At 39.6% G+C, this 16379-nt stretch overlaps 1 long non-coding RNA gene across 1 annotated transcript in view; it reads right to left on the reverse strand.

Annotated features, from left to right (window-relative positions):
- Positions 1–16379, reverse strand: part of LOC134335885 (uncharacterized) — a 65364-nt gene that overhangs the window by 29206 nt on the left and 19779 nt on the right. The window contains exon 2 of the long non-coding RNA XR_010015660.1: positions 8968–9122. This is a non-coding gene — a long non-coding RNA (uncharacterized LOC134335885). The remainder of the gene's footprint in view (positions 1–8967; positions 9123–16379) is intronic.

Here is a 16379-nt window from a genome sequence, read left to right on the forward strand (position 1 = left end):
TGTTGCATATATAAAAGCTAGACGATGTATCAGCTGCTTCACTGAAGATGGAAGAGTGGTTAAACCAGCGAAAGCTTCCCTCGGATTCTGGGGCAGAAAAATAAAACAGATGGCCGTGATTCAGACAGCCAGACTTTTCCAGGCTGTATTTCTCCTCGCGGTGGCCACGCTATTTCTCTCCAATCATCTTGTTTACAGCGACCTTTTTTTTAACTCACCTCATTCCACTTCTCCATCTATTGCTCACTTGCTTTCTCTCATGATTTAATTCATAAAGCCTCTCGATCCCTCTCCAATTCTCTCTTCTGGATTTGATGAGTTGTGCCCTCAATTTCAGCCGCGTCGGCTTTGACCTCTTTGTGCTTTTATCCATCCTCTCTGCTGGACTGCAAGTATTCGGTCCTCTTAATGTTAGGAGGACGATACTCGAATACTAAATACAGATGAGGACGTGAGTTTATAGACGCTCAGAGGAACATGTATGTCATGGCAGTCAATGTCTGAAACATGTTTATCATATACATTTACATACATTTATCACCCCTGATATTTACTTCTATGTTCGCTGCTTCATTCACTTTAAATCAGGACCAATAACTCAATATATTTATGCACATTTGAACTTTTTAATCACTTGTTTATATCAGTATTATGAATTAAATCTCTAAGATAAAATCCCCATCCCACTCACACCCACTGTTCCCTCCCGGGTGATGAATGTTTCTTCATTACAATCTCCTCTCATTCTCATCTGCTGCTCATCAGTTCTGCTTCTCTAAACAATTTGGGAGCAGGACGCACGACTACCCCAACGCCTGCCACGTCAGTAAAAGTGGCTAATAAAATAATTAGCAGTGACTGACCTCCGGTAAATTAAGCATATAATTCATTTAGTAAAGTTAATAATTATTATACTGTTAATTATTATTGTTGTTGTTTTTATTATTATTAACTGTTGTTGTTATTATTATTCTTGTTCTTATTATTAATTCATTGTCTGTTTTACCACAGCTTTACCCGAATCAGGGTTGTAGTAGGTGTAATTCATTTGGCGAAAAGCAGGAACCACCCTGGACAGGTCGCCAGTCCATTACAGGACACACACACACACCTAGGGCAGTTTACTATCTCTAATTAATCTGACTGCATGTTTTTGGACTGTGGGAAGAAACCCACGCAGACACATGGAGAACATGCAAACTCCACAAAGAAAGGACCCGGATTGCTCCACCCAGGACCTTCTTGCTGTGAGGCGACAGTGCTATCTACAAGTGACTGAACTCCAGTAAATTAAGCATATAAATCATTTAGTAAAGTTAATTATTATTATACTGTTATTATTGTTGTTGTTGTTATTATTATTATTTGTAGTAGTACTTGTAGTTTTACTGTTATTCTTGTTTTTATTATTAATTCATTGTCTGTTTTACCACAGCTTTATCCGATTCAGGGTTGCAGTGGGTACAATTCACTGGGCGAAATACAGGTTGCCAGTCCCATACAGGGCACACACACACACACCCAAGGCTATGTACTATCTCCAATTAACCTGACTGCATGTCTTTGGACTGTGGGAGGGAACCAGGTGGAAACCCATGCAGACACGTGGAGAACATGCAAACTCCTCAAAGAAAGGACCCAGCCTGCTCCACCTTGGAATCAAACCCAGGACCTTGTTGCTGTTAGGCAACAGTGCTACCCACTGAGCCACTGTGCCGTCCTACTCTTATTCCTATTATTACTACTACTGTTGTTTTCTTCAACTTATTATTATATAGTTGTTGTCATTATATTATTATTTACACCTATAGCTGCTATAACAGTCAGCAGTAATACTGGATGATTAAAATTAAATAAATCAATCTAAAATCTAGTCTGTTGTTTTTTAAATTGCATTGTGGTAAAAGACACTAAACATTTCAGAGATAAAGTTTAACTTGTTGAACTTGAATGCATTACATATTCACAGATCATTTATTTTTATGTCTGATTTTGGTTTGTGTTTGTGTTTTTTATAGACCAGACTGGCATCTGGATAACCGATCTGTGTGGTGATTAAATGGCGTGAAAAGCATCTCTTCAAAGGTCCATAAAGACCAGCGGTTCCACTACAGAAGAGAAACGTGCTGTTACACGGTAAAGATAAAATCGTTCTTAATGTCACTTTGTATTTCTTATTGTTTATAATACTGGTGAATAATTATTGTTAAAAAATGGTTGACCAAACATATTTTTTATGTGCTGTAGCCCACAACAGTGTTGAATGATTTCTGATCTTGTTTTTCCTCTGGCTGTATGTGTTCAATTATTTCAACCCAGCAATTCAGCACACGGCTTTTTCTAATTGTTACTAAATCACCATAAAATTACAAAAATTGGCTGAGACTGTGTGTGTGTGTGTGTGTATGTGTGTGTGTGTGTGTGTGTGTGTGTGTGTGTGTATGTGTGTGTATGTGTGTGTGCTTTACTCCTGCAGGTATATAACGACTCCGGGAGTGATTTAGTAGCTCGCTGGACTTCAGTAAATGCTCACGGTAAGTAATGATGGATCATTTAAGGCTGCAGCTCACGATTCAATAAGTGGGTTGTGGTTTTCACCCCATGGGACTGTACACTCATCCACACTGCTTACTGTTTCTAAACACACCACCAACAGCAACAGCTGAATCGATACTCGACTAAATGGAAGCAACCCAAGCTGTATCACTTCCTTAGACAGATCTACAACCCATACTGCTCCTCATTTGCTACACCTAAGGAAGGATCCATCACTGCTCTGGGCTGACGTGGACGTAAAATGGATTAAAGAGCTGTGGTGTACTTGTAGTTTTACTTTAACACCAAAAACCCAGTACAACATTCTTGCTTTTCATCTTATAATAGACAGAATGCCTTTACTGTCATGTACACATCTTTAATTTCCTTTGGGATCAATAAAGTATCTATCTGTCTGTCTGTCTACCTGTCTGTCTATCTATCCATCCATCTACCTGTCCATCCATCCATTCATCTATTCATCTATCCATCCATCCATCCATCCATCTGTCCATCCATCCGTCCATTCATCCATCTGTCCATCTATCTATACATCCATCTGTCCCATCTGTCTATCCATCCATCTGTCTATCCATCCATCCGTCCATCCATCTGTCTGTCTGTCTGTCTATCTACACATACATATATACACGTGTACAGTACTATTGGTACCCTTGGAGCCAAAAGGTTTAAGGGCCCAACGGCAGCATGACAGAGCCTGGTTTTAAACCCACAACCTACCAATCCAAAGATCTTACCCACTAGGCCCCCCTTGTCCCTACATCTTTCACACATACAGACTTAACATGGTCATTTGTATCACAGGGCAGTTGTAGCCTAGTGGTTAAGGTACTGGACTAGTAATCGAAAGGTTGCTGGTTCCAGCCCCACCCCTGCCAGGTTGCTATTGTTGGGTCCTTGAGCAAGGCCCTCAACCCTCAATTGCTTAGACTGTATACTGTCACAGTACTGTAAGTCGCTTTAGATAAAAGCTGAAAATGTAAAAAAGCATCCATCCGGATTGTCTGGCAAATATCTGGATCCTCCCTCTAGACAAACGCTTCATTAAGTCCATCATCGAATCATTTGTTTAAACCACATGATTTAACGAGTCACAATTAGCGCTGTATAAGACAAAGCTATATAATCCTAAATCAAACACACACACACACACATTCAGTGACTGTAACATTTGCTTTTATAATTTGCCAAATGCTAAGAAATTAATTATTTCTTTAATCTACCTGTTTACTATTTCCTCTGCCACTGGCAACCACGTGATACCACACGGTATTTGTGTCCCAAGACTTTCATTTCACATCAGTCCACAGCACTTTCTTTTGCTGTACAACCTATGGCCAAAAGTATTTGGACATCCCACCATAAGCTTGTTAAGACATCCCATTTCAATAAAACATGGTATTAAAACACTGTGACCTGCTAAAACAACAGCCGCTCGTCTGTCAAGGCTTCTCACAAGATACTGACGGCTGTGGAAGCCCCGCCGCTCCCTTCTGTTTTCCAAATCAGTTCACTTCAATTAAGAACTTACACTTTTCATAGTTTAGTGTGAGATTAAGCTGATTTGGTGGCACAGTGGCTCGGTGGCTAGAACTGTCGCCTCACAGCAAAAAGGTTCTGGGTTTGATCCCCAGGTGGGGTGGCCCGGGTCCTTTCTGTGTGGAATTTGCATGTTCTCCCCATATCTGTGTGGGTTTCCTCTGCAGTCCGAAGACATGCAGGCAGGTGAATTGGAGATACAAAATTGTCCATGACTGTGTTAAATATAAACTTGTGAACTGATAAATCTTGTGTCGTGAGTAACTACCATTTCTGTCATGAATGTAACCAACAAGTTACATGTGTAAAACATGACGTTAAAATCCTAATAAAACAAACAAACAAAGATTAAGCTGATTAGATGAGGAAGAATTTAAAAGTAATAATATAATGAGAACAGAGCACAACTCTTTGTACTTCTAAACTAAAAATCGTTAGAAACCCATTGACACAACATTTAAAATTCACAGACATGCCTCACACGCGGTCAGACCCTTTCAACACCCCGCAATCCACAATCCTCCGCCAATCAATACGTTCATTAACTCCTGATTGTTTCTATAGTTATTCTAAGAGATATAAAATTCTGTCGATCCCTCTTGCTGACGTTTAACTGCACATTTAAGTCTTTAATCTCAACACAATCAAACTAAAAACAACACAACTGAATCTTTATTTTACTTGCACTGTTTTACAATAAAGATTATTAATTAAAGACTGTAAAGTATAATTGCTTTGACTGTGTTTCCTCCGCTGTGTGAGTTTATTATGGTGGGCGGTACAGAGGTGCAACCGCCGGAAAAACACAGCGAGAATTACAAAACCATCTCTGTAATGTTGGTATTAATTATGATCAAGAACGGTGGTGCAGTGTAGAGCGCTGTGACGTCACAGCAAGAATGCCCTGGGTTCGATTCCCCGGCCGGGCAGCCAGGGTCCTTTCTGTGTTGAGTTTGCATGTTCTCCCTGTGTCCGTGTGGGTTCCCTCGGGTGCGCCGGTTTCCTCCCACAAGCCCAAAGACATGCAGTCAGGACAAGTGGAGATACAAAAATGGCCCTAAGTGTAAACGTGTGTGTGTGTGTGTGTGTGTGTGTGTGTGTATATGTCTGCCCCGTGAGGGACTGGCAACCTGTCCTGAGTCTGTTCATTATTAAATAGGGCAGCAGTCCTGATGAGCATGTGACCCCCTGTAACCCCCCACAGCAAATCTTATTGCAGAGACATTCTCACGTTCACACCTCAAGCTTTAAGTCGTTGCTCTACACAACAAATCCTCGTGAAAGCTCATAAAACCCTTATTACATGCATAAGCAGCCCATGGAAACTGCAACAGAACAGACATAAGATGACATAAGGCAGCAAAGGAATGAAGGCTAAAGGAAAAAGAACAAAGCCGAGTGTCAGTCGGGGTGTGATTATTATCTGAAAAGCAGAAGCAGGAGTCAAAGTGCGGCTCTTAAGTACTGCTGTCAGAGCGTAATAACACCCTTCCTGTTTAAAGCAAACTGCCGACACAGACAGCACTAACATTACCTTCCTCACATCAGCATTACATCACATCCACACAGAGAGAGAGACGGGGAGAGAGACAGAGAGGGAATGAGAGAGAGACAGAGAGAGAGAGAGAGAGAATGAGAGAGAGAGAGAGAGAGAGAGAGAGAGAGAGAGAGAGAGAGAGAGAGAGAGAGAGAGAGAGATCATATCAGATATCAGAGATACAGATCAACGAGCACACGCTGATGGTTTAATCATTATTATTATTATTATTATTATTATTATTATTTCAGTGTTTTATAATTATTAGTGTTATGATTACATAGTTTTATTATTGTTAATTATCATAGTGTAATATTATTATTATTATTATAGTGCTTTATTATTATTATTATTATTATTATTGCAGTGCTTTGTTATTATCATTATTATTAAACATATTTATTATTATTAGTGTTATTATTATTATTATTATTATATTATTATTATTGTTATATTATTATTATAAATGGCATTAGTGGTAGAAGTTATTATTATTAGTGTTATTGTTATTGTTAATGATGGTGTTAATGGTAGAAGTAATAATCATAATGAAGTATTGCAGTGTAGTATATTTTATTATTATGTTTTATTTGATTATATTTTATTAGTATGTTGGTGTTGTTATTTTTATTTTATCTTCTGTTTACCTGTGTCCATTTATGTTTAATGTGGTTGAAATAAGGGCACTGTCCAGGCTGCTGGTATTTCTTTACACCAAACTTATTAAACTGTGTATTTAGACCTTGCTTTGTGCACAGGGGCACAGTCATACCAATCTGTGGGAATTTGTGCCCATTTATGTTTAATGTGGTTAAAATAAGGGGACTGTACAGGCTGCTGGAGTTCAACTAAACCAAACGTATTAAACCATTGCTTTATAGAGCTTACTTTGTGCACAGGGGCACAGTCATGCTGGGTCTGTGGGAATTTGTGCCCATTTATGTTTAATGCGTCTGAAGTAAAGTTACTGAGCAGGCTGCTGGTATTTCTCTACACCAAACTTATTAAACTGTGTCTTTATGGGGCTCATTTTGTCCACAGGGGAACAGAAAATGACCCGATTAGAACTGTTGCCACAAAAATTGGAGTCATATTATTTATTTAGCAGAGGAGTTTTATGTGGAGTGTAGGAACAGAGATGATGAAGTGTACCAGGCAACAGATGCGCTACAGTCAGTAATTGTATAGCTGCAGTAATTGTATGGTTCATAATCAATGTACATTTAATATGTTTGTTTAAGATAAAAAGACATAATTTTTGATATTAATAAGTACAAAGTTAAGCAGCTGGGTGGCAGAGTAGTCTATTACGCTAACCCACCACCCCTAAGATGTGGGTTTGAATTTCTGGAGGGCTAGCCAAAGCCCTGCAATGGATTGACGCCCTCTCCAGGGTATTCCAGCCTTGTGTCCAGTGTTTCCTGGTAAAACTGGACTCGCCACGACCCTGACCAGGATGAAGTGTGTAAATGTGGAGTGGATGTATGCACTGGAAATACAATAAATAACAAAAATATTATTTAAATATGTTTTTCTCCTCACTGTCTGTGTGTGAGGTGCGTGTAGGTGTGTGTGTGTGTGTGTGTGTGTGTGTGTGCTTGTCTACAGCTCCTCTCCCTGGAGGTCTGAGCTTAATGTGGTGCACATGAACAACCTTTACTGTCAAAATAGTGCAACTCTAACTCTAACCACACTCTCACACACACACACACACACACACACACACACACACACACACACACACACACACACACACACACACACACAAAGCAGAGGGGCATCTCACACAGTATGACTCCAAACACTGTCCGCTGTCCCCTTCTCTCAGCCTTACTGTCACTATTTGAATTTTTTAGCCCATCCTAGAGCACACACACATACACACACCGACACACACACACACACAGGGCAATTTCAGTAGCTCCAGTCAGCCTACAGTGCAGTCAAACTACAGCTATTTAGAGCTATGGGCACAGAGAAGTCTCCCGTTCTGCTCACTACTGAGAAATCAAGAAGCCGTGCAGCAAAAATAAGCGATCTTACAGACCCTTTATGTTATTTTAGATCACTGGTGCACTTCTGACCCAGCACAGATACAGAAAACCTATAAACATCTCAGAAGATCTGACCACATCTGACCGCACTCACACAGCACACAATGTGTTCATCGAGCTCCCATCTGGCCGGCGCTTTAGGAGCATCCAGTCGAGAACAAACAGATTACAGAGCGGTTCTTATCTGCCGTCTGTCATGATGTCTGGACGGACTACAGGTCAGCGCCTGACCCTTAACACCAAGTCACTTCAGTCACTGATATGCTGCACTGATTATTATTTCATATTATTTTACACACTTTGGTTACATTAAGGGCGGCACCGTGGCTAAGTGGGTAGCACTGTCGCCTAACAGCAAGAAGGTCCTGGGTTCGATCCCCAGGCGGGGCGGTCCGGGTCCTCTCTGTGCTCAGTTCAGTGATGGATAATTTTGTATCTCCAGTTTACCTCACCTGCACGTCTTTGTACTGTGGGAGGAAACCGGAGCTCCCGGAGGAAACACAGAAAGAACTCAGACCACTCCACCTGGGAATTGAACCCAGGATCTTCTTCCTGTGAGGCGACAGTGCTACCCACCGAGCCACTGTGCTGCTCTGAAATATGTTGTGCATGTTTAGAGCATTTAGAGGAACCATCACCAACATAGTTCAGATAAAAGCCTGCTGATCAAACCCTTGCATGCACTTCAAAATTCACTCACTCACTCACTCACTGTCTTAACCGCTAATCCAATTAGGGCTGTGGGGGGTGCTGGAGCCTATCCCAGCCTTTCAATGGGCGCAAGGCACACAGTACCACCCTGGATGGGGCACCAGTCCATCGCAGGGCACACACACACACACCCATTCACCTACAGGGCAGGTCTCCAATTAACCTGACTGCATGTTTTTGGACTGTGGAAGGGAAACCGGAGCTCCCGGAGGAAACCCACGCAGACATGGGGAGAACAAGCAAACTCCACACAGAAAGGACCCGGACCGGGACCTTCTTGCTGTGAGGCAACAGTGCTCACTTCAAAATTGAGATCTCTATTTCCTTTTTTACCCCACACTTTGCCATGATTGGTCATTGATGACACATCATCCCTACCTAGCAAGCTCCAATACTCCATTACTACCCCCCCCAGTCCCCCGTCCCCCGTCCCATTTTTTGGACACTGCTCTCCAATACGTTCCATATTCAAAGCAAGGTGGACGTCATCTCAGTGTATGAACTTCTAAATCAGTCACAAAATTGTCACAAATTGTCGCAAACTAGCACAGATATGCCATGTTCACTAACCTGTGCTTCCTGTTTTCTGTCCTCAGAGCCTGTCGTCTCTCACATCAGAAGATGCTTTGTTTGGTCCTCTCCTCCTCTGCTTCAGCGGGGGAAAAACAGTTCTTCTGTGGTCAGTCCAACAGTCCGTCTGGTGCCAACTTGGCTTTGATGAGCAGCTGAGATCAGATGATAAGATATGATGTCGGGAAGAAAACGAGAGAGAAGGAAAGATGAGTTATGTTCTCTGAGAGGACTCTAAATCATTCTGTTTGCAGAACGCAAATGCCACTTGGCTTGCCTAATTAATCTGATTCTAAATACAGTGGCAGACTTGGAATAGTCTGTCACTTCAGTGACATCAAGCTGAGAGAGAAAACCAGCAAGGCTGCGAGCGGTGGAGAGTGAGAGAGAGAGTGACAAAACAGGAGAAATACAACAACGTTTAGCGAAGAGCTGACGCCAAAAGTTTACATTCATTTTGAGAGACATACGCTATATGGCCAAAAGTATTTGGACACCTGACCATGAGCTTGTTACACAATCTACTATTAAAGAATAATATATCAATTTATTTATTTATTAGGATTTTAACGTCATGTTTTACACTTTGGTTACATTCGTGACAAAAACGGTAGCTACTCGTTACACAAGATTTATCAGTTCACAAGTTTAATGTCAAACACAGTCTTGGACAATTAACCTGACTGCACATACTGTAGGAGGAAACCCACACAGACACGGGGAGAACATGCAAACTTCACACAGAAAGGACCCGGACCGCCCCACCTGTGGATCGAAGCCAGGACCCTCTTGCTGTGAGGTGACAGTGCTACCCACCATGCCGCCCTAAAGAATAATAAAGTGACCTCTAGTGTGTAACTAAAACAACAGTCACTTTTGTGAGAAGGCTTCTAACGAGACTTTGAAATATGTCTGTGGGAATTTGTGCCTGTTCAGTCTGAGGAGCATTTCTATAGCAGACACGGTGGCTCAGTGGGTAGCACTGTCGCCTCACAGCAAGAAGGTCCTGAGTTCGATCCCCAGGTGGTGCAGTCCAGGTCTCCGGTTTCCTCCCACAGTCCAAAGACGTGCAGTCAGGTAAATTGGAGATATAAAATTGTCCATGACAGTGTTTGATATTAAACTTGTGAACTGATAAATATTGTGTAATGAGTAACTACCGTTTCTGTCATGAATGTAACCAAAGTGTAAAACATGATGTTAAAATCCCAATAAACAAACATTTTTATAGCTGGGCACTGATGCACAGGGGCGCAGTCATGCATCGATACCTTTTCTATATAGTTTATGTGTCACAGAAGTCTTGGGATTCCTGCTAGAGATGAGGAGGTACAGAAAGAAAGGAAATAAAATGAGAGAAAGGGGATTAAAAGGGGACAAAGCAAGAGCTAGGAAGAGAAAGTAGTGAGCTTGAGATATAAAGAGGGAAAACAGGAGAGAGAGAAGAAGGGAAGTAAAAAGAAGGAGAAATGAAAGGTGTTAAAGAGAAGAAGGTCATGATAAAAGAAAGGAGGTGGACAGATGGATAAGGAGGTCAACACAGAGGAGAAAGACGGGTGTAAAGAAAATGGCAAGAAGGTAAATATAGAAAAATAGGAGCCGAAGAGAGAAAGTAGAGAACGTAAAAAGATGGAGAGAGGAAGGACGCAGGATAGGTTTCCTCATCAGTCACTGACTAATGGGTAAGATGGACTGTGATGGACGTGGGATCAGGATAATGGGAAAAGAGAAATGAGGATGATCGAGAAACAAGTGAAAATGAGCGAGAGGAGAAAGCGAGCAGTGAGAAGTAAAAGATCTCAGAATTAAAGCCTGAGGGGAGGAGGAGAGGAGGAAACTCTCCTCCTCTCCACGGAAGGCCGTGATGCTGTAGGAGGATTTGTGCCTGCTTTAATGTTGTTGTCCCTGGCAACAGCCACTTTCTCTCTCTCATATATACAGTACATATATATATATATATATATATATATTATATATATTATATTTTTTATATTTTCTCTCTCTCTCTCTCTAGAGTACATGGTTGGTTGCTTCCCCCTCACTGTTTGCTTGCTCTGTAATTACTACACGCTTCTTGCGAGACCACCTTGACTTTTCAATCTGTGTTCCTGCCTCCTCTGATTTCACCTCACACACCAGCACCCTCCAGCTCTCCTGCTCTTTATTTAAGTAACGCAGACACCTGAGGCGCGCCCGAGTGTTGCTGCCAATAACGTGCCGGTTGTGTAAGCATCACTAGCAACAAACTAGTGAAACCGTGTCTTTCTGGACTTTCTGGAAGCATGTAATTCATTAGAAAGGATGTCCACATATTTTATAAAATATTGTAGATTATCATAAATGGTTCATTTAGTGCAGTTTTTCCGGATTCATTTCATTCGTTCATCCCTGAAATACATTTGAGCAGCAGGAGATTCTCTTTCTCTTTATGTGTGTGTCTCCCTCTCTGTCTCTCTCTCTGTCTCTCTCTCTGTCTCTCTCTCTCTCTCTCTCTCTCGACTTTAATTCCTTCTTTCTTTCTTTCTTCTCTGTCAGTAATGAGCTCTCAGTTGTCGTTAGTAGCCGTGAGGGGAATTATGTGTCAGTCAGAGAAAACACGGTGCCCACGTAGTGCAAGTCAGAAACGCCACTCAAAGCTCCAGATCAGCATGCGAATGTCACCAACACACCCACATACACACCTTCACATGGACTGTATACACACATGCACCTCACAGCCCACCCTGGCACAACACTCAACAAATAACCCTGCAATGATTACCGTTCTAACAATAATAATAATAAGTACCACTAATACTGTTACTATTACTGCGAATAATAATAATAATAATAATAATAGTAATATTAATAACAAAGTATAGTACTAATATTACTTCTACTACTAGTATTATTGCTAGTAATACTGTAATACTTCTATTGCTACTAATATGATTACTACTATCGCTACTACTTATAATAATAATAAAGTATAGTACTAATATTACTTCTATTACTAGTACTATTGCTAGTAATCCTGTAATACTACTGCTAGAATGACTACTACTGTTACTACTACTACTAATAGTAATAATAACACCAATAATTAAGTATAGTATTAATATTACTTCTACTACTAGTACTACCGCTAGTAATCCTGTAATACTACTTCTAGAACGACCACTATTGCTACTATTACAATATACTATTACTACTGATAATACTACTATCAATAAAGTACAGTACTAATATTACTACTACTACTAGTACTACTGCTAGTAATACTGTACTACTACCGCTAGAACGACTGCTACTACTACTACTACTAATATTAATAATAATAGTAATACTACTACTACTTTACTACCACTACTAATAATAATAATAATAGTAGCAATAATAGTAATACTACTACTACTACTACTACTGCTAATAATACTACTACTGCTAATAATAATAATAGTAATAATAATAATAATAATAATAATAATAATAGTAATAATAATAGTAATAGTAATAATAATAGTAGTAGTAATAATAATAATAATAGTAATAATAATAGTAGTAGTAATAATAATAATAATAGTAATAATAATAGTAGTAGTAATAATAATAATACAGTAGTAATAATAATAATAATAATCAGTAAAGTAATAATACTTCTTCTACACTTACTACTACTGAAATACAGATGTTTGGGTAAAGAACTATTAAAAGCATTTTTTTTCTGAACCTAGATGTTTTGAGCTCACCATGAAAATAATCCAGCAGTTTAAGACTAACATTCAAATTGCAAGGGTTTAAGGTGCTTTACCCTCTACAGTGCACAATATGATCAACAAATGTTTTGGAGAAAGGGTGATAGCACAATGTGTATTTGTTTGTATGTTTTAAACATGCTTTTTAAAATATTTTACATTATATGATGTGATTTTCAAACTTAAGGTTTGTATATTTTAAATGTGTGAGGCGTCGGTCCTTCTCTTCGCTGAGAGTTAGTCCTGGTCCTACTTTAAGCTCAGAGTAACTTAAACCATTAGAATCATTGGAAAACGATCAGGAATCGTTCTGAGAAGCTTGATAACTCTGTTCTCTCCCCGTGAGCGTTTTCCCGCTTTCTCAGCGTCTAACGGGTGGAAACAGAATTAGATTAGGTCTCCTACAGTGTCCAAGCAAATCATTTCTCACTTTGACTCGTTTTGTTCAATTCTGGTGAGAGTGAATAATCATTTCCTTCATTTTTGACGTCCTGCAGATACCACTCTGTTATTTTGGCCTCGTTCTCTGTTGCTTTCTTGGAAGATTTTAAAAGAGCCGCTGCTCGTAAACCAGCTACTTCATCCTCTGATTTGTCACTAATATGCAGTGGATTCTATTAGTAGCTGCTTTATGATGTATGTGAATCAAATACAGATCTGATTAGTGTTTGTCTCAGATTTCAAAGATGACATTATTCTTCACAATAAGTAAAGAAAGATGTCATTTACTGACAGGGGCAGTTGTAGTTTAGTGGTTAGATACTGGACTGGACTAGGTCGCTGGTTCAAGCCCCACCACTGCCAGGTTGCCACTGTTTGGCCCCTGAGCAAGGCCCTTAACCCTCTATTCTGCTGAATGCCAAAAATTTTAATGATAGATATGATACATAAAAAAGCATGTACATTAAGACAGCCTGGTGTTGGATATGCATGTGGTATTTCTTTTAAATAAAGTTAATTTACTGATTTATACATGATAAATATCAATTTTATTACAAATGTTTTATTAAGGTGAAGTATTATTTATGTTTTATGTTATCACTGTGATATTAAACTACTAGCAATTTTACAGTTTTACCAATTTTAAAGCTGTATGAAGCCACTTCAGTATTATTTTGGCTGTGTTGCTCTTTTTTAGAAAGATCTTTGGGTTCTGCAGACAGTTCCTTGGACTTCATGGCTTGGATTTTGTCCTGACAATGCAGCGTTCCTTGTGGACCCTCATAGACGGGTGTGTGCTTCTTCAAATGTCCATTCAATTTAAATTGAGACAGGAAGACTTCAACTGAGTTTGAGACACAGCTCAAGGATAATCAAAGATAATTAAAGTGAACAGGATGCAACTGACCACGATTTGAGAGCCAAAGCCAAGGGTGTGATACCTTCAGACCGAACGATAAATTAACTTCAGCATCCAAATGTCAGAACCTTGGACAGCAAACACAAACACACACACACACACACACACACACACACACACACACACACACACACACACACACACGTTCAGGGATCTGACATGCAGAGCTTAACATTACAAAAACATATCTTCTCAATCCTCGTTCACTTACTGACCCGGCAAAAAAGCTACAGTTCTATTAGGATTTGTGCCAGTTGTTTTACACTAACATGGTCGGTTTATTTCTGCTTACATTTGCATCATTTCATATTTTGGATCTACACGTCTTTGCCAAAAGACCTACACAAAAAGGTTTTTTACCTGAGCATCCACTCCTGATGACCTCTGGTCATTCCCAACAACAGCACATACAAAACTGACTGATGTTCTACCCTGACTCATTTCTCTCGAGCCGTGTACTGGGATTCTGTTGTCCTCCCTGGGCCTTGTTGTGCCCTGTGTGAAGAGGGGTCATGTCGTCCCTGAGGACTGTTGGTGTGAATTGATGGGGCAGAAGGGATTTCAGTAAGTCGCTGCTGTTTTCTGGTATTTTACTGCTGGTCTTTAATTGTATCGGTCTGTTCCACATTCAACTGCTGGTGTATAATTCAATTAGTCTGTAATTTACTGCTGTGCTGTAATTCATTGTTTTGTATTTTGTCATTTACGTCCTGCTCTGTAGTTTAAGTGCTGTTCCACTGTTCTGTAATTTACTGTTTTGTAGTTTAGCACTTACAGTTACATTATTCACTGCTGTTATGTAAATGACCACCAATACATTATTGATTGCTGTTCTGTAATTTATTGCTGTCCTGTAATCTGTTGCTCTTCGGTAATTTGTTGCTGTTCTGCAGTTTGTTGCTCTTCTGTAATTTATTGCTGTTCTATAGTTTGTTGCTGTTCTGCAATTTATTGCTGTTTTGTAGTTTATTGCTGTTTTTAAATGTATTGCTGCTCTGTAATTTACTGATGTTTTATAATTTGTTGCTGTTCTGTAATTCACTGCTGTTCTGTAATATATTGCTGTTCTGTAATTCACTACTGTTCTGTAGTTTATTGCTGTTCTGTTATTTATTTGCTGTTCTGTAATTAATTGCTGTTCTTTAATGTATTTTTGTTGTGTAGTTTATTACTTGAAAGTTATTGCTATTCTGTAGTTTATTACTTGTAAATAATTGCTTTTCTGTAGTTCATTGCTGTTCAGTAGTTTATTTATTGTAATTTGTTGCTGTTCTGTAATTCATTGCTGTTCTGTGGTTCATTGCAGTTCAGTAGTTTATAACTTGTTCTGTAATTTGTTGCTGTTCTGTAATTTACTGATGTTCTATAATTCATTGCCGTTTTGTAGTTTATTTGCTGTTCTGTAATTCATTGTTCTGTAGTTTGTTGTTGTTCTGTAATTAATTGCTGTTATAAATTTGTTGCTGTTCTGTAGTTTGTTGCTGTTCTGTAATTAATTGCTGTTATTAATTTGTTGCTTTTTTGTAATTTATTGCTGTTCTTTAATCCAGTGCTGTTCTTTAATCCAGTGCTGTTCTGTAACTCATTGCTTTTTTGTAGTTTATTGCTGTTTGCAGTTTTTAAGTTTATTGCCGTTCTGTAATTCACATTCACTGCTTTTAGCTCTGCTGCTAGCACTGCTAGCTCTGTGCTCGTTTGCTACTCTCATCAGCGTGTTATTTAATAATGAGTACGTGTTTAGAATATTAATTAGCCTGCACTTTTTAGTTGTGTTTGTTGAACCATTCATTTGAACGCGCAGGAGAAAATAAGTGCAGATTTATTCAGCCCCTCCAGCAGCCGCTCACCATCTGCAGATGTGTAATGTGTGTGTTCTGAGTGCAGAATTCACCATCCAGTCAGAAAGTGGGAGTCTATTCACAGATTTATCAGGCCTGAATGCAGACGGTGCATTTTTACACCAACACCACGTCTGATGTCACAGTATCAAACTGCTTTCTGTTCTGTGCTACCGTTGTGTTGTTGAACAGCATATACAGTGTCCATAAGTATGTAGACACCCCTCCTTAGCATTAAGCTCAGGTGCTTTAGTCATAAAATAAATGACATGCTTACGACATTGTGCCAAGAGTTTGGGGAAGGTCTTATTCTTTTCCTTCAAGGGGGGGTAAAAATATGTTGGTAAATCTGGGGTGGAAGAACTCTAGTGGCCTGCTCAAAGTGTTGACCTCAAACCCCATCAAACACCTTTAGAATACACTGGTACACCCATTCCAGGTCAGGTCCAACAACCTCACAAATGCTTTTTTGGGACTTTT

The sequence above is a fragment of the Trichomycterus rosablanca genome, chromosome 22, assembly GCF_030014385.1.
Source record: "Trichomycterus rosablanca isolate fTriRos1 chromosome 22, fTriRos1.hap1, whole genome shotgun sequence".
In the NCBI taxonomy this organism is placed as follows: Eukaryota; Metazoa; Chordata; class Actinopteri; order Siluriformes; family Trichomycteridae; genus Trichomycterus; species Trichomycterus rosablanca.